The sequence below is a fragment of the Chinchilla lanigera genome, unplaced genomic scaffold (assembly GCF_000276665.1).
Source record: "Chinchilla lanigera isolate Chin_1 unplaced genomic scaffold, ChiLan1.0 scaffold00132, whole genome shotgun sequence".
NCBI lineage: Eukaryota > Metazoa > Chordata > Mammalia > Rodentia > Chinchillidae > Chinchilla > Chinchilla lanigera.
This window is the reverse complement of record NW_004955533.1, coordinates 485,942-504,827: the sequence shown is the minus strand read 5'-3', so window position 1 is coordinate 504,827 and position 18,886 is coordinate 485,942.

Here is an 18,886-nt window from a genome sequence, read left to right as displayed (position 1 = left end):
AGTCACAGCCCTGGTGAACTGCCTCTTCCAGCCAAACCCTACCTTCTAGCAGCACATTCAGCTATGGATTGACCCACTGGTGAGTATAGTGACTCCAAGACCCATCTCCTTCCAAAAGCTCTACTTCTGAACACATGAGCATTTAGGGGGGCATTCTAGTCTAAACCATATCATTCCAATCCTGGCACCCAAAAGACTTGTGTCCATCTCTTCATATAAATTGTATTCAGGGTAAATTTGCATCTTTTTATGTAAATTGCATAAGAATGGCCAAAGTTTTAATAGCTTCAGTGATATCTGAAAAGTCCAAGTTCAAAGTTTTCAAAGTCTCCTCTGAGACACAGGGCAAACTCTTAGCTATAAGTCTCTGTGAAAGTAGAAAAGAAAGTTAAACACTGCCAATGTACAATGGCACAGTGTAAATATTTCCATCGCAAAAGGTAGAAATAGGGGGATAGAAAGGAATCAGATCAAAGTAGAATTGAAAGCCAGCAGGGTAAACATTAAATCCCATAGTTCCATGTCCAGCACCTGGGGCAAGTTGTGATGAGATGTGAGCTCCAAAGGGCTTAGGAGGTTCCACTTCTATGGCATTCCAGTTGCAGTCCTCATGGTCTATCTCAGGACGGTTCATTGTCTGCAGCTTTCCTCAGCAGATGATACACTTTCCTGGCATATCCAACTCACTGGAGTCTCCACTGCATTTTCAACTTCTCTCTCATAGCTCCATGTATGCCCTCTCAAGGATGCACTTCCCTCTCAGAGGCACACTGTCTGGCCTCCTAGAACTCCCAAAATCTGAGTGAGCACCTCCCTGACCCTATAACTTTTTCATTTTGCATTCCAATAAACCCAGCACCACATGGATAATATCAAAGTCTACTTTGATCTGAATCAGTATCTGGGTTCCCTTGAATCATGGCTACAGAGGCCTCTGAGTGCCTAGATGGCAAGCACTGTGAAATAAATCTTGGGAAACCAATTCCCTAGACGGCCCTTCTTCAACAGGGGGCCTAGGAGTTCTCTTAAATGAGAGCTTTGTAGTTTTATACCCTTAAGTCTTCAAAGTGTGGGGTCTTGCTGATTCCTCAGATGTCCTCAAACCACCTTTTTTATTATTCTAATGTAAAATGTTTGTTTTTCAAATGCTAATCTTTTCAGAAACCACACTATCCATGACCCCAAGCTTATAGGCACTTTCTTTCTATTGAAACTGCAAATTGTTCATCTTTTGGCTCTAATATTTGCCCCTGAGCCTCACTACAACTTTAGCTGAAAGCAGCCAGCAATACCCATAGAACAACTAGAACACTGGGGTGCTTTGAAATTTCCTCTATTAGATTAATTAGTCTTTGCCATTAATCTCAGTTTCTCATAAAGTGCAAAATATAGACAAATTTTCTCAGAGAATAACACACATTGCCATTGTCCCAACTGCCAACAGAGACCTTGTTCCCAAGTGAAACTTCCTGAGCCTGGCTCTTAACTTTGTGCATTTCCAACAGCATTCTGGCCTTCTGATCTCTGGCCAGAATCTCCCATGAAGCTCAGTTTATAGTTTTGTAGGGATTCTCTAGCCAATATGTCCAAACCTTTCCAAATTCCTCCCATGAACAACTTCTAAAAACCTTCTAGACCACGTAGTCAGGTACAGTCACAGCAATGAATCCACTTATCTACTAACAAAATTTGTTCTAATCACTTCTCATCACTACCCAATGTCCACAATTTAAAGGAGGAGAGGTTTATTTTGACCTATGATTTTGAGAGGATTCAGGCAATAATCAGCAGTCTCCAAGACAGGAAGGGCATGGTAGAAGGATCTGGCAGAGGAAAGTTCCTCATATCATGGTAAACAGGGAACAGAGAGGGAGACAAGGAGCTGAGGAGGAAATACACCCTTCCAGATTATGCTCCAGTGAACCACCTCTTCCAATAAATCCTGCCTGGGACAGCACATTCAGCTATGGGTCACTCAGTGGATTTATCCACTGTAAGTATACTGCCCCCAAGATCCAACCACCTCCTACAAGCCACACCCCTGGACAATGAGCCTTTTGGTAGGGGGCATTCTAGATCTAAGCCACAGTACCAGCTATATTTGCACATCAGTTGAAAGAACTGAATGGATATATGACTTGTAATGAAAATGAGTCTTCCACCCACTCACTATCACCATTTTCCATGCCTGTTGTAATGAGTTTTAATTCTACTGGCTTACATTTTAGTGCTCTTCTCTGTGCCTCTCCAAATAGTGTGCTTACTTGCTCTCACCTTTTCCATTCCAGGCTTGTCTGCAAACATTTCCCGATGGAAATGAGGAGGAGCTCTTTCCTCCTCATATTTCCCACAGCCCTCACCATGTAGCTACCTTCCTGGCTGTCCACTCTCCAGTAGAGCTTCATGGTAATTTAGCTTAGTCAGTACTTAGTTTTACATAATTAAGACTATGTATGATGTAGTCTTTCCTGAAAAGACTTTTTTCTTGGTTGAATTTCATATTTAACTCCCCTATCTTTTTTCTCTATTTATCACTAAAACAGTCTCCATTGTTTAAATTTTTCCACACATTTAGCTATCCCAAGCCTATCAATTTCAGCTCCTTGAAATAAACCTCGATGACAGTCTGGACTCCAGGTTGGTTATTCTTCTCTCCTGGGGCACCGCTATTGCCCTAGGGTTCAACCTCTGAGGATGAAGATGTCTTCACACCTCTCCCTCTATGGCTCCTGTGTTTAAGGTTCTCCAAACCTTTTGGCATTCCCACCTCTCCTCTTCATCTTTCATGAGTGTAATATCTCATCTTCTTTTCTGAAGACGTTAATCTGCTTTCCAGCTCCCATGGTTTTGTATCCTTTCTCCTATATTTGTGTGTGTATGCATTCTTAAGATTCTCTTTAGTGCGTTCTTTTCATGAAAGAGCAACAGTAAATGTATGTACTTCATGAAATTGTTGGATCCTTCTTCTCCTTCTCCAAGAATCAAATCTTGTAGAAATCAACAGGCACAGGAGAAAGCAAAGCAGTGTCTGTCCACTAAGAGTGACCCAGTGGTCCTTCCTTTCTGCTCTGTCCACACAGTGACTACCACAGGCCAGGCCATGAGGAGGCAGACCCATGACCTGTAGATGTCTCAGATTCCTTATCTGTAGATCTGCCCTGAGGTGGAGTTATGTCACCATCACTGGTGCATGTGTTCTTTGTACTGAGGAGGGACCCCATTGCCAGGCAGCCATGCCCAACATAGGCCCTTTCCACCTTCACTGAAACTTTATTCCACTTGGTCAAGTAGCCGTGTGTCTTTACAGGGGTCCAGAGAACAAAATTTTCCTCAGTTACCTTCCTTAAATCTTCTCCAGGGTGCCATCAATTCCTATATCATCTTCTAAAACTAGTACCTTAATCAGTTTCACTATTATTAACTAACTTTGCCCTTTCCTTTCCTCCAAAACAATAGATGCCCTGCTAACCATCCTGTTCGTGCAGAATAAACATTCATCTTTGACTGAGAAAATGAGCTTTAGTCTGTGATGGCTCACATTTACACACTGCGGCTTTGGTCATCTGAAAAGTAAGGTCCGTTTCCTCTTTCCCATTATGACATGGGTAAATAAATTAGTCAGGACCTGTGACAGGTTGTGGGAGGAGTAACAAAGAGCATCATTAATTTATAGAATTGTAATGCTTCATTCACCCTACACTACCCTGGAGTGAAAATTACCACTGCTTGCAAAAAACAAAACAAAACCAAGACTAGATGTCCCCACACTAAGTCTATATTCCTATGGTGGATGAATGCTTATGTGCACTGAATATCCTCAACGGAGTGGGGATATCTTCCCCTAATGGCTATTTTCACATTAATTTTAGTCAAATTTTCTGGGGTTTGTTTGTTCTTAACCAAAAGTGACTATAAGGGCTGCAGAGGGCAAACTCTCAGCTGGTGGTTGGGGAGGCTGTGCTGTGTCTTGAAGGGTGAGGGAAGCAGGGAGGGCAGTGTGGACGGTGGAACAGCTGCCAAGACACCGGCCAGCACCACAGACCGAAGAGGTGCAGTTGGGAAAACAAACAGAAATGATAACTTAGGATCTTCCCACTCAGACATAGACATTTACTATGATTCCTTTCTACTTAACTCTAATCAAAATTACAGCTTGACGTTTCCTTGACACTCACCTGTTTTTACTGGTGGCCATGAGTTGCTCTGCTGTGGTTCACTCTCTGTCCCCTTATTGCTGGACCCTCCTTGGGTGCGGAGTGGTCTCCCCAATGCTTCTTCCCTCCACCCTCCCAACCAAGCTCCCAGGGCATGCCCTGTCGATCATCCTGCTGGGCCACAGTGGGAGAGAGAGCACCTTGGGACAGACACAGAGGTGCCAGTGTGCTCTCTAAGTCCTCAGCCTCTGGCCCTGTGCTCGGCTTCCTGAGGCTGGGGCCCCACGTCCCCTTTGTTCATGTCAGCCCCTTCCTCCAGGGAGTGCGCCTGGAGGTCAGGACCGAGGTCAATGACCCAAATAGCACGAAGTCTGAGCACCTCTGGCAGCCATTCTTCTCCCTCATGTCCTAAGAGTCTTCTGCAGAGCCTGACTTCTCACAGACAGAAGGTCCCAGCCCTGAAGAGGGCAGTATTCCTGAAATGAGAGGCTTTGTTTTCCACGAATATCCTCTTTTCTTTCTCACTGGCCCCACATACAAACCTCAGCTCCAGTGGGGCAGCCATACCTGCTGGCTCTCCAATATACTGAGGACACAAGGCCCTGTGTGTGGGCAACATTGTTGGGCTCTGGCTGTACCCATTCAAGACCCGTGAAGAGGACCGAGCCCTCACCTCAAATTGCTTCGGAGGGAGGAAGAAAGAAGCTATCCTGGCCTTGGAGCTGGTGTTTACACTTCTGTATAGTGTGCGAAGCTGAGAGTGGAACAGGAGCAGATGACTCCAGAGAAGATGGAATGACATGGACATTTATGTGAAACAGGATGCCTAAAAACACACTTCCAGCCCTGAATGCTCGTTTGTGACACAGCTCAGCGAATCCAGCTTCCTTTCCTGCAGGTCGGCTGCTGGCCCAGGTGTTGATCATCTAGTAAATTTTCCAGCACCCTGCTTGAGCTCCTGGTCAGGCTAGACTTGCTTCAGTGCAGGGTGAAGTGAGAGTCTCACTTTCAGTTTAAGGTGAAACCATTCAAGGGGCTGATGGCCCACAGGGGAAGGTAACACTTCCCTCTCCAGAGCTGTGCTCAGAGCTGACTGGAGGCATGCATTGAATGAATGACTTCATGTACCAAACCACTCATCCAGAAGTTTTGTAATTATGGAAATTCATCTATGTAGTCGAGAGTGACTAACACCACAAGATGCAGGAAAAATGTGCTTGATTAGGAACAGTAGTCTCCCTGTCTCAGCGATATGGTCCAAGACTCCAAGCCTGCTCATGTGATACTTTTCTTACACAAATATCTATACAGGATAGTGTTCAACTTGTAATTTAGGCACAGTAAGAGATTAACTGCAGTAATACAGTAACAAAATAGAACAACTGAATATCAGAATCAAACACCACTCCTCTTGCCCACCAAAGCCACTATTAAGTAAAATAGGGCGGGGATTGCCAGACAGTGAACCTGACGATAGGACCACTCAGTGATGAGGGCAGGAGGTTCCCACATCCAAGGGCTCAAGTCCCAGGAACCAGCGGGAGAGCCTGTGAGGTCACTCACATGGTGCACAGTTCAGAACTCATGGATGGATTCTTCTTGGAGTTTTCCATGAAATATTTTCAGACTGCAGTTGATTGCAGGGAGCTGAACCTGCAGGAGGGAAAGTCACAGAGAAGGGACCTAAGTAAATGCCAAGTCTTCCTTACAGGTGGAGAGATGTCCTGCAGCCAGTATGAGGAGCAGAGGTCAGCAGCCCATTCCCACAGACCAGGCCCTGGGCCAACTAGGAACAACACCCACCAGCAGACTACAGAGGGCCTGCAGTCCTGTGCCTGACACCAGCCATGTATCAAGGGGGCAGGACTGTGATCGGCTCAGCCTGAACCAAGGGCCATCTGCCTGCCCATGGGGCCATCTTTTCAAAGGGTCAGGATATTGTCAGCTAAGTGTTGCTATACTCTCTTCTGGGGCCAGTGGTATCGCTGCATGCATGTGTTCCCTGGGAGGAAATGAACAGAGTATTCCCACTATGGCCTGGATGGATGATCTGTGTCACAATGTGAGTCTTACAGTGTGAAGATGTTTATAACAGCAGATTCTATTTCATGACCCTGCCCACTTCAAGGCAGGGACAAAAGGAACTAGTATCTTGGAAAAGTACCATTTTTAGGGGGAAAATGTATTCCTATTTAAGGAATAGTTTTGTGTGGTGTAAAACATTTACTAGCTCACACAGTATTTTCTGTGCAAGAAAATAAGGCAGTGTCTCCTAACCCTATACAGGAAGGAAAATAATTCTGCGGAGATAGTATCAGGAGTAAGGTAAGCAGTTGCTGATGGAGAGAGACTCTCAAAAAGCCACAAGCAAATTAAAATAGTTCTGTATTTATACCTATTACAAGGAGGATTTTATGGTGCTCTCTCTTTCATCTGAACAGGTGTGCTTGTGCATTGCTAGAGGGACTATGAATTGAAAATTACTTTGACATATGTGATGAAAGCCATTAGAGTGTTTGGCTTTTTTTGACCCAAAAATCTCTCCAGGAAATTTTGCCTCCAGAATTAAACAGGGAAGAAAAGGAGAAATAAAGATGCTTATGAGTTTTAACTTTTACAAAAGAATTGTGAGAGCTGGGGTCATAGTTTATCTCTGGGCACCCAACACTATGAAATTTGTTAAGACAATAAGTGAGTACACGTCAGCAATGGGGCAGTCCTGAAGCTGCTTATGGAGCGTTATCCTGAGGAGAGAGGAGGATGTCATGAGCAACAGAGGCTGTGGAAACGGTGCTGCAGATGGAAGAATACTTAAGTATCGTAGTACTCTCCTGCCCAGGGAGAAAGGGGAGCATCACATTGCTTCTCTGTGTTGAAAGTTTCTTCCACATCCGGATGTGGGATGGAAAGAAGAGAGAAGAAAGAAAGCAGTTACTAACTGGGGTTAATTCTGTGTTACACAGTCCTTTCCTATTTGTGCAGTTAGTTTTGAGAGCCAATCTAGAGGGCGGCACAGTGCTGATGAGCCGGCCCGGAGAGGATTCTGGCTCGTCCTTCATTCTGGGTCTGGGGAGACCTTATTGGTGGAATCTCCCGAAGAAATCACATCTCCACCTGTGAATGCATCTGCACAGCAGTGTGAGTGCGTGCAGACCTGTAGACATGATCCATGAAGTATTATCAAAGACAAACATCTCTAGTATGCAACCTATTGTATAAAGGGCTGGCTAGGCAATTTGCAGGACCTGGCACAAAATGAAAATCTGGGACTCCTTGCTAAAAAATTCTTACGAATTTCAAGAAAACAGCAGAGAGCAATAAATCCAACATGGGTCTTTTTGCCTGGGGAGCTTTGTTGCCTTGGGTGCTGTGACACTGGGCCTGGTTTTATGCACGCCGACGTGAGCAGCTGAGTAAACTGCAGTTCGTGTCAGCCACACACTCCAGTGGTGCATTGCATCTTAGAACAAATAAATCGTTTGCCGTCTTGGTGCCTCGCAGAATTCGATCTGCCCCAGTGTTTCCTGCGACACAGTTCCTGGACCCACGGTGAGGAGCAACCCGCCTGTCTCCCTTGCCTGCTGTGGGCTGCTGAGAGCCCAACCCTCCCCACACTGCTCACTATCTTTGGGGAACTCTCCTCAGAACTACCCATCTTCAGTCTCAGCCCGATGCATGCCCTCCCCCCGCTTCCCATTAAAATGCTCATAAAAATCAAACTCACAACAGCAGGGGCATTATGGATAATAACCAACCATATGCTGGATCAGCACCGCAGCGCCCTGGGGCAGATGTAGGAAAAGCAGCTACGGCTGCGGCTGATGTTGTCCAGTGAAGCTGGGGCCTCATCCCTTGAATGTTCTAGGCCCTTTCTAACCCAACCCACGTGAGCTTCTTGCTCTGCTTGAGACCTGACACTTGCCAAGGAAAGCCATCTCCCATGCTGGCCTTGCGCCCTCTAGTCACCCACAGACCAGCGGGTAGAGTGGAGAGGCCAGGCTGTGACAGAACACTGCTCCCCACCCTGGTTCCTGGGGCTGCAAGTGAGGTAACTTACCGTGACCAGCCTAGGTCCTGATGCTCGCCACCTTTAACGAGGGCTGAAAGGGGGCAAATGCTTGCTGAATGCCACCTGGATGCTGCCTTGTGTGGGATGTGAAGGGACAGAATTTGTGTTTGAAAGCTCGTTTTTAGTGTCTTAACTTTTCCCTGCCTTCAGAGTAAAGGCATCAAAACAAAACCTCTGGAAGAGAGTGTCTTTTCTGAATGTAGGTGGTGCTGAGGCAGATGTGTACAGCAGGTAAGGCCAGGGCTGAAAGCCCACCAAGGCTGAGGCCCTGAGGCTGCAGAGAGCAGAGATACTGGCCCTGCGTGGTCAGGAGGGCGATGCCCTGGCTCCTGACTCCCTCTCTGCAGCCAGGTGCAGAACCCACCTGAGGGGCAGGGGCGAGCCTCACACAGGACCCCCACCATCCCCCTCCCCACCTATGCATGCACATTTTCGTAAATGGGGCGATGGAAGCAGACAGGCCAGACTCTTCTGGCAGTCGATGCTTTAGGAAGCCATTCTGTTGTTGGAGTTGGAGTTTTTGGAAGCATCCTTTATTATTCACAGAGGTGTCTTTGATAGGTCCTGGAAGGGGAGTGTAATTCTTGTGCTAACTCTCCTCTTCTTCCTTAACAGCAGAAATTTATTGGCAAAGGTAATGAAAAAAGTCAAAGTAGTACCTAGACAGAAAACAGTATGTTTCCTACAAAAAGGAAAACCAGCTGACTCCGGCTTTTCTTTTACAACACAAAATTCCAAAAGATAATAGGGTTTTTGTAAAGCTGTTCCTTTAGGGAAAAGACCTCTAACTAGATTAAATTTTTAATATTAGAAGGCAATGAATGAGACATCATAAATAAACATGTGGCCATAGGTCACACCACTCAAACATCTTTCTTGCAAATATTACTCAGAAATATGCTGAGAATAGATCAATTGTGATTAGTGAGTGGAGAAGTCGAAAAGAAACTGGAAGTGATTTGGGAAGTCTAAAAATAGAGTAAATTATAGCTATATTCTTTATAAGTACATTATAGTCCTAAAAGGGAAGGAAAATGCCAAGCAATTTCTTATAAAGATTTATGAGAATAACAGTAACACCTGACGCTCTTTAACTTGGGTCCATGCAGACCCCCTGAGGTGTCTTCCTGACTCAGCATGACATCCACCACCAGGGGCTCTGCCTGACCCTGTCTGCGGTGCCTGTTCTGTGACTCTGCTTCGCTGGCCTGGCCACTAGGTAGGCGAGTGACTCAGGCCAAGACGTTGGATAATCACTGCCAATTTGAGTCTTGAACTCGGAGCCAGAGCGCAGTTAGCTGAGCCACCTCAGAGCCTGTGGAGTGAAGATCACAGATGATACCAGCCGAGCTCACCGCCCGTCTCTAGGCTAGGCTGCTCAGCTTCCCTTGAATGTCACATCATGACCTTGTTGATCCTCCTAGCAAATGTCTTTTGAAAGTCATCCATGGACCACTTGTTACCGTTGACCACATGAAACCTAACTAACGAGGAAATTGCTGCTAGGAAAGAAATTGTCAGCTGCCAGGATAGCAGAGGAAGTGAGAATAGTGAGGAGAGCAAGTGAAGGATTTGCTCATCTTCCCGTCCTTGTCTGGAAAGAAGGCAATCTTTCCATGCAGTGGAGACACAGTTGATAAACTCTTGGCTCCATCCTCTCAGAACATGACTCAGTGGTGACATGACAGGACCGTAACGAATCTCAGTTACTTCTTGCAACCCACACTGTATCAGACGTGTGAGACAAGCCCTTGTCCAATGCAGCCATCCCAAGGACTGGTAGAGAGTACCACAGAAAATCTGTCGCTCTGTGGAACAAAGCCTTTTATGAATGTCAACAGAAATCTGGGTCAGCTGAAGGTCGTATAATTGGGTACTTCGCCAAAATGCAGTAGTACAGAAGAAAGGTGTCTATGTGTATGTGTACATGTGTGAGCGTGCTGTGTGTGTGTGTGTATTGGTTCAGGTGTGAGATGCAGTGAACATCTATTGACTCACCCTCCTTCTATCATCTTCTGAAGTAGTTCTATGGAGCGGGCAGGAGTTTGCTCTCCTCCACCTTTAATGTTTACCCGAAAGGAGTCATGCTTCCATGAGATAACCCCAACTGCTGGCTACCTGCCTCGAGCTGTATCTGATTCAGGTGAACTCAAAGTCCTTTCTGATATATCTCAAATTTGTGTTACAAAACTGAAATATCAGCCTGGCTGCTCAGTGCCTGGGCAATGTATTCTAAAAGCATTATTAGTAATCAAGTTTTCTTCGAGGAAAAGGAAAAATAAAAAAGGTTAGACTTGTGACGGAAAAGTATGAAACCAACAGAATTCATAAGAACGATGGCCAGGATTTTACCCTGGGCCAGGCTTGTGACTCTTGGCGCTCCTGTGCTGCATGATTCCCCTGCAGTCGTCGTGTAACATAGTGACTCTTTGGCTTGTTCTGGCCCAGGGTTTCTATTTCCAGCAATCAAGAAATTCCTAACTAAATATGCACTTTATCTGGAAAAATCAGTGGAAGCTTTGTCCTTAGTGTGTTGCCCCCAAATCTCGTCTGAGCTAACTGCAGCCTGGGCAGAAGCCAGGCCGTGGATCTGACAGGCCAGAACAATCTCTCATGTCCACCCAGCACATGGGGCAGCAGTGGCGAAGCCTCCCTGGCACAGGCAGCACTAGATTTCCGTCCTGGGCTGGGTCTCAGGAGTTAGGACAGGAAGATTTCTCCTCAGGAGCACCCCACTCCTGTCTTGGATGAATCCCAGAAGAGCACAAATGGAGAATCACATGCTCAACACGTTACTAAACACTTAGAAAGCCAGCTGACAAAGTGTTAAGCAGAGCATGTGCAAGCCCCTTGACCGACAGACCATGCAGTGCACCTGAGATCGAGTCCAGCTTTGAAATTTTTTGGAGCTCTACACTAAACATGGATGCTGCAGGAAACCTGGCTTCACCCACCACCCTCTTTCTCTGCTTAGGCTCTGCTCTTCTCTGCCTGGGCCTTGCATTCCTTGTTGGGACAGATGCAAGTGTCCTGATCATCAACCACATCCTCACCACAGCTGCCCCTCAGCCAGCCCAGGAGCATTCACACCCCTAGAAGGTGGCCAGGGTAAGAGGCCACAGCAGGCCTGTGAGACGAGTCCGGCCATGTGGATGGGAAATTCCAGATTCCGTAGGAGTGGCAATCACCAGCTCTGGCTAGGCCCATACCTTCAAGCTCTGTGGGTTCCTTACAGTTGGCCAAAGCCAGAGAGGGTCGTGCAAAGGACGAGTCTTCAGAGTGGAAGGTAGTCCTGGCCAAGAAGACAGGTGGCTGTCACAGGTCTGCTGTGGGGTGGAGGCCCAGCCAGGGGAGTCAGGTATCTGCTGAGTAACGCTTACGTTGGGGCATGTTGAGCTGCTCATACAGCGGACACGTCACTTCACACAGAATGCACTATTAAAGTTAATCTTATCTGTTTAAAATATAGTCAGAGCAAGAGCTTGGCTCAGTGCAGGGAGGCAAGGCACAGCTCTGTTCAGAGAAGCAAGGGTCCTCTGAGAAGAACATCTGGGAGCACAAGTCTATCTGTGGGACCAAAGGAAAGGCCCAAACTTGCAGACATCAGCGAGCGGTGCTCACGGTGAGATCTCCAGACTCTGGCCTTGGGAGCCCCAAAGGATGCCTGGGAGGCCAGGGGGACAGTGACAGGCAATGCAGGCACCACTTGGGACTGGGCTGGAGTGTGTGGCTTCAGTCCAAGAACCCTTTTCATCCTCGAGAGACTGCTGAGCCTCCCATTCCCATGCTGGCTCGGGGGCTACAGAGCCTCAGGTGGGGACTCTGGGGCTGCAGGTACAAATGTTTGGGTTGGAAGAGGCTGGGAACCAATGCAGGACCTGTGGGAAAGCTCCAAGGACACCACAAGCCCCAAAACATTCACAGTAGTGCTGCCCAGCATCCCAGCCACTAGCCTCAAGTGGCTGAGCCAAGCCAAGATGCACTGCAAGTGCAAACACAGAAAGCGAGGTATCTGCTGAGTAACGCTTACGCTGGGGCACGTTGAGCTGCTCATACAGCCGTCACGTCACTTCACATAGAACGCGCTATTAAAGTTAATCTTATCTGTTGGAAACATAGTCAGCAAATGTAAAATTCCATTCATGGTCTACATTGTATTTCTGGTAGGCAGCACTGCAGATTTAAGGGAGAAGGAAGGTGGAGGAAGAGAATTGTGGTTTTTTTTTGAGGAACTATCAAGAGTTAACATTCTTTTAACATTTACTATGCTCCAAGTACCGATCAAAGAACTTTTACGGTTTCCATGACCATTTTCCCAAGTTACTGATGGACATTCAGAAAGTACATAGTTTCCCCCCTTGTCCATGTGGGGACTGGCTCCAAACCCAAACTGGATTCCTAAAACCTTGGACTTTATGTATAGTACATTTTTTCTTATATAAATATACACTGTTTAATGCCCCAGCTGTTTAGTGACTGCTCAGACTTTGGACCTGCGTTTGGACTCAGGACACGGAGCGTGGGTGGCAGTGTGGCCTTTGGTGGCCTCTTCTCCAGGACAGAGCTGTCAGTTTTGCTGATTGCTCTACAGCACAGTATTGCAGCTTTAGGTTCTGTTACCCATCAGTCCTGCATGTGAGAGTTACACAAATAAAAGCAAAGTCATCAGGTCTGGGTTTCCTTTGCCCATTTCTTTGTTGTGAACATTGCAACGTACATACTTCATACAATTCTTCATTTAGCAATGGATCCATTTAACGACCTAGTCACAGGAACAGAATGTGGTCATTAAACGGGGAAGGTCTATGTATGTGAAACTACGACAAAGCTTAACTTATAAAGTAGGGACAGTAGGAGAATAACCGTTGTAACTAATAATAAAAGAATGATTATAACAATGCACTATAATAAGAATTACATCTCCTCCCCAGACCTCCTTGAGCTGTGCTCACCCTTCTGGTGGTGAAGTGAGAGGACTTGTGCCGGGTCTGGTGTGGTGAGGCAGGTGACTATGCACTGAGCACAGGAGGTTCGGTCACTATGATGACACCACCTGACTCGGGTCGCTGAAACCTGGAGCAGGGAGGCCACTGTGTGCGTCACTTTGAGAACTGGGACATGGGCCTGTGCAGGGAGACCATCAGCCCACAGATGTGTCTTTACCTTGTGAACTTTCCCTCCGACAGCCCAAGCTAACCGCTCTAGGGGATTCTCATTACTGATCAGTTTCTGAGCCAAACCTGCACTGTTAAAGAGTTCTCATTATGTCATGATTTGTGTGTGTGGTCAATATTTATATAAATTAAATATAAATATAGATGAGGAGAGGGAGAGGGAAGGGGAGGGAAAGAAGAAGAGAGAGAAGGAGCGGGAGGGAGCCTCATTGTTTATTCCTTGAACAAAAATCCAAGGCTCACAGTAGAATCCATGGCTCTGGAGTCAGACCTCAAGCCCCACCTGCGACACTATCCCTACAAATTACAGTCCTCAGGCTTTGAAATTCTGGCTCAGGAAAATAGGCTGGGACCCAGTCAGCTGAACAAACAAGAGTGCAAATTGATCTGGACATCAGAATTCATTAAGAATCTGCAAGAGATTTCCAATTTGTCAAAAGAGGAAACAGTTCGACCTGTGTTTCCCTGTAGTGTGGAAAACGGGAGATTCCAACTCCCCGGGCAGACGACAATGAATGATCCGTCATGCAGCTAATCTGCTATGCTGTCATGGGATGGCACAGGACACAAATGCCACGCTGTCCCGCACCTGGCTTGAGTGCACTTGGGTTTCCACCTGACCTTGCAGGGCCAGCCCACTCAAGTTTACTTTGCCCCATGGCTCTGGAGGTGCAGAGCTGGAGGGGCCCCTGCTGGCAAGCAGCTTCTTGCTGGCAGAGTGCCGAGAAAGTACCGGTGTTGGTAGCGTCACACAAGGAGGAGTGTGTGGGTCTTTCCCGTCTCCTCCCTTCTTATGAAGTCAGTAGGACTTGACCAGCGCTGCCAGCCTCCAGACCCTATCTACTCCCAGTCACTGCCCAGGCCCTGCCTCCAACACCGTCATGCTCCCCCTCTTCTTGGCTCACAATGGGGATTAAAGTTCAATGCAGGAAACTGGAGGAGGCTCTCAAACAACAGCAGAGCCATACCATATTTTCCCAAAAATAAGACCAAATCTACATTAATTTTTGCTCGAAAAGATGCAGTGGGGCTGATTTTCAGATGATGTCTTTTTGTGTATGTGTACAAAAAAATCTACACTTATTCAAGTACAGCCAGGTCATCTTCTTGTGGAACATAGTCATAAATCTCCAAACCCCAAATTCTGACCTAATGCCTTGCAGCTCCATTTCCTGGAGAACCACTGGCCCCAGTCTCTCATGTCCAGCAACAGAGCTGTCCTTCAGTGAGCGCTTCTTGTCCGCGTAGCCTGCTCCTACTGCAATGGAGACTCAGCTATCTGTGATTTTATCCCAAGCTTCTTCACCCAAGTCATGAACTTATGTAGGCTGGGCTTCACAGTTTCCATCAAGTCATGTGTTAACTGAAGACTTACAAGATAAGAATGGCAACAAAAATGATGACAGTTAAGGGTGATGGTCCACACAAAAGCCACGGAAAACTGCAGGCACCAACACTCAGACAACGTTCCTTTATTTCACATGAGTGCATTAAGGATGCCCATTATAACACACAGTGGATTGAACTATGAAGAATGATATCAGACGTCACCTCTTTCCTTGGTCTTCAGGGCTACAGGATGGCAAATCAACCACTGCACTCTTCCTGCCTCCTAGAGACAGCCCACAGGAGGCATTTTCCCCCTTTGCCTGGAGACTGTGGTGGGATCACACCTTCTAAGAAGGATACAAAGTAAGTTAGTACGGTGTGCTAAAAACATGGCCCCATGATGTAAGAACACAAGCTCCCCCAGCCACACTACTGGCCTAAACTGAAGAGCATAGGGACTCTTTAAACCCCCAAAACAGGAAGACAGAGGGACAAGAATGGCTTGGATCTCCATGAGAACTGGTGTCTTAGGAATGTGAACATTTGTCCCTACATAAAGTAAAAAACTGCACGTTCAAGATGGCCAAGGGTCTTGTAACTCAAATCCCAGTGTTGTGTCTTTGAAGATAGAGTAGCTTTGAAATATGGAGTTACTCTTTGAAATATGGAGTTTTTTCATGAACATTTTACTGGCAGTTTTCAGGGGAGAATGCTTCCAGGCCACATTTTCACATTGTGGCCCAAGTGCCTGGCATGGGAGGCACATTAGCCAGGGTTGCACCCCTAGTTTCCATGCAACATGAAAAGAATCTGCCTCTGGGACATAGGTTGGTTCTGTGGGGTAACCAGCCACATCAGAGCCGCTGGTGTCAACTGGGGACAACATGAGAACAGCTGATTCAGCAAGGTAAGTGATTACTTTTGAAAAATAGCTTAAAATTCATTCCAGCAATGTGGGAACCAGAGTACATCATCTGAGATCTGTGAAGAGGGGGAAACTTGTGCATCTCCTGAGATGTACAAAATGTGTATCTGAGTAAAAGGGGTGTGTGTGTGCATGTGTGATAGTTTTGTTCTCCTAGATGTTCAACTGAATAGCACGTCTATGTCAGGATTCTGTGGGATGAATTTAACACAGGAAATCGGTTGCATTTGTTGAGCAGAAGCTTTGAGAAACCAACAGTGCAACAACTCAGAAATCAGAAATTGCACAAAGCGTGCTGCACTTTTATGGGAGGTCAGAAGCCCCGAGTTTTTGTCTGAGTTGTGCCCCCAACTTTCTTGGTGATTTAATCTAGCCCCTTCTCACTTGGGGGTCTTCAGATGTGCTCAAGAAAGTGAAGAGAGTTTGAAATCTCATTCCCTCCCTCTGTACTGCTCAAAGCTGCCATGATCCACAAGAAAAACAGCTCAGAGCCACCCACAAGGGCACACAGCTGTCACTAAAATCTCCAGTCCCCTACTTCAAGACACAGCCCAGCTGGCTTGGAGGGAGGCCACCTGTACCCGAATAACAAGGGAAACAATGGTAAACTACAATGGTGAGATTATCAGTTTAACACAAAGACCAGGCAAGATGAAGGAATAAGGAAAAAGTAAGAAAACAAAAACACAAAACATAGCAAAAACAAAGAGTAAAATGGCAGACTGTTATGGCTTATATCTAGATGTCACCCCAGAGCCTCATTGTGTGGTTGTAAGTGGGGCTTTTCAGAGGCGGCTAGACCTGGTGTGTGTGACACTGGGATCAAGGATGTGATGGTAGGACTGATTCATGCTGCAGTGCTAGAATTAAGGCTGTCCCACCCTGGGTGTGAGTGCTTATCTTGGATAAGATATAAGGGAGAGAAAGAGGATGGTTGCATGTTTCTTGCTGCCTCGTTACTTTGCTGCTTGCTGTCTTCTGCTTTGCTGCCCTCTGCTCACCATGAACTGTTCCTGTTCTGTAACGTCCCTCAGCCATGCCACCCTGCCTTGGAGGCAGCTGACTGTGAACTGAAACCTCTACAAACGGTGAGATAAAATATACCCTTCCTACTTTAACTTTTGAGTGTTGGGTGTCTTGTCCCAGCAATGAGAAAGTAACTAGAACAGGATCTTCTAATGATAAAGGAGTCAAGCCATCAGGAACATACAACCATTATAGACATACATGCACTTAACAACAAATGTGGCTTCTATTTTTCTTCTTGCAAGCCAACCAGTATGTGACATGTTCAACTTCCTAGATACCGTGCTATGAGTCCATGCTAACTATGAAGACAGGTATCTTAGTTACTTTTCTCATTACTGAGGCAAAGATAAAGGAGGAAAGATTTATTTTGGCTGATAGTTTGTAGACGCTTCAGTTCATAGCTGGCTGGCTCCAAGGCAGCTTGGCACAGCAGAGGGCATGGCAGAAGAGAAACAGCCCATGGCAAGCAGGCAGGCAAGCACATTAGCCCTCTTTCTGTCCCCTATACTTTACACAGGCTACCCACTCTAGGGCAGGTGTAGCATTCACACCCTTAATCCCAGCTGGAACCATGCCAAGCCAATCAGTAGGGTGATTTAGTAATCACATACCCTTGATCCTACTACCACACACTCTAGATTCAGCCACCCCTGAAAAGCCTCCCCCATGACTGCATGGCGTTTTAGGGGGACATCTAGGTATAAGCCATAACATTCTGTCCCTCCCCACCAAGACTCATGGACATCCCTTTGTGCAAAAGGCACTTTGTCCATCTCTAAGAGTTGCCAAAACCCTAACATTTTTAACATTTCTGAAAAAGTTCAAGTCCAAAGTCTCCTCTGAGATTTAAGGCAAACTCTTAGCTGCAAGACCCTGTAAAAATGAAGTGAAAGCTAAACACTTCTAACACTCACTGGCACAAGATAGACATTTCCATTCCCAAAGGTACAAATGGGGGATACAAAAAATGAGACCCACAAAGGGCTTGAGGGGCTCTGCCCCTCAGTACTGCTGGTGGTTGTAGCTCCCATGGTTTCTCTTTTGGGCTGGCTCTGCTCCCTCCTTGTAATTTTCCTCACACAATCCACATTCCTGGCTTCCCCAAACTTCTGGGGTCTCCATTGTACCTTTGGCTTTACATACTCACAGCTTCCCACACTGCCCTCTCAGGGGCACACTGCCTGGCCTCCCAGGCCTTCTTCTGAAATCTTGGTAGAAACCTTCCTGACCCTACAACTCTTGGATTCTGCATGTACCTAAAACCAGCACCACATGGATGATGCCAGGGTCTGCAGCCAGCTGGAGCAGTAGCCAGGATTCTTTTTCTCTTAGCTTTAGGGGTTGAGGACCTGGATTTCTGAGCACTCTGAAACCAATCCTGAGGAACAAATTCTGTAGGCTGCCACCATCCTGGAACATGGTACTCTGGGACTGTCTTCTCAAAGCAAAGTCTTTCACCTTTGCAACTCTGAGGCTGCAAAGGCTGGAGTTCTGCTGGTTTTTGTGATGTCCTTAGGCTATCTCTTCTGTTATATTCTTCTGAAATACTTGGCTTTGTCTAGCTAGTCTTTTCAGTGACCAACTTCCTCCTCTGTTATATTTTTGCAGGCTACAACTTTACTGGAGCTTTCTTTCTGGCAAAGCCAAAGCTCATGTTTTGGATCATTCTGGGAGGCTCTTTTCTCTTGATTCTCAGCATAAATCTGGCTAAAATCTCCAACAGTAGCCATGTCACTTTTTCAACATTAGACTGCTTGAAATTTCTTCTGTATGATTAAGTAACCCTTCACTCTTAATCTCAGTTCCAAGCAAAGTCTCTGGACATGAGCAAAATGCAGACAAGCTTTCGGCCAAGCCATAATACAGATCATCTGGAGTCCGACAATCAACGTAATCCTTCTTTCCAGCAGAAACCTCCTGAGCCTGGTCTTTATTGGGAGCATTTCTATCAGCATTCTGGTCTCCTGAGCTCCGACCAGCTTCTCCCATCACATACAGCCTCAGGCATTCCAGGGATACTTTTTCAGCTGGATTCTCTGAACCTTTTCAACGCTTGCCACAAGCCAGTTGCAAAGGCTCCTGAACCACATGGTCAGGTATAGTTACAGCAGTGATCCCACTTCTGGTACCAAATTCTTTCTTAGTTGTTTTTCTCATTGCTGAGACAAAATACCCAATACCAAAGTTAAAGGAGGAAAGATTTACT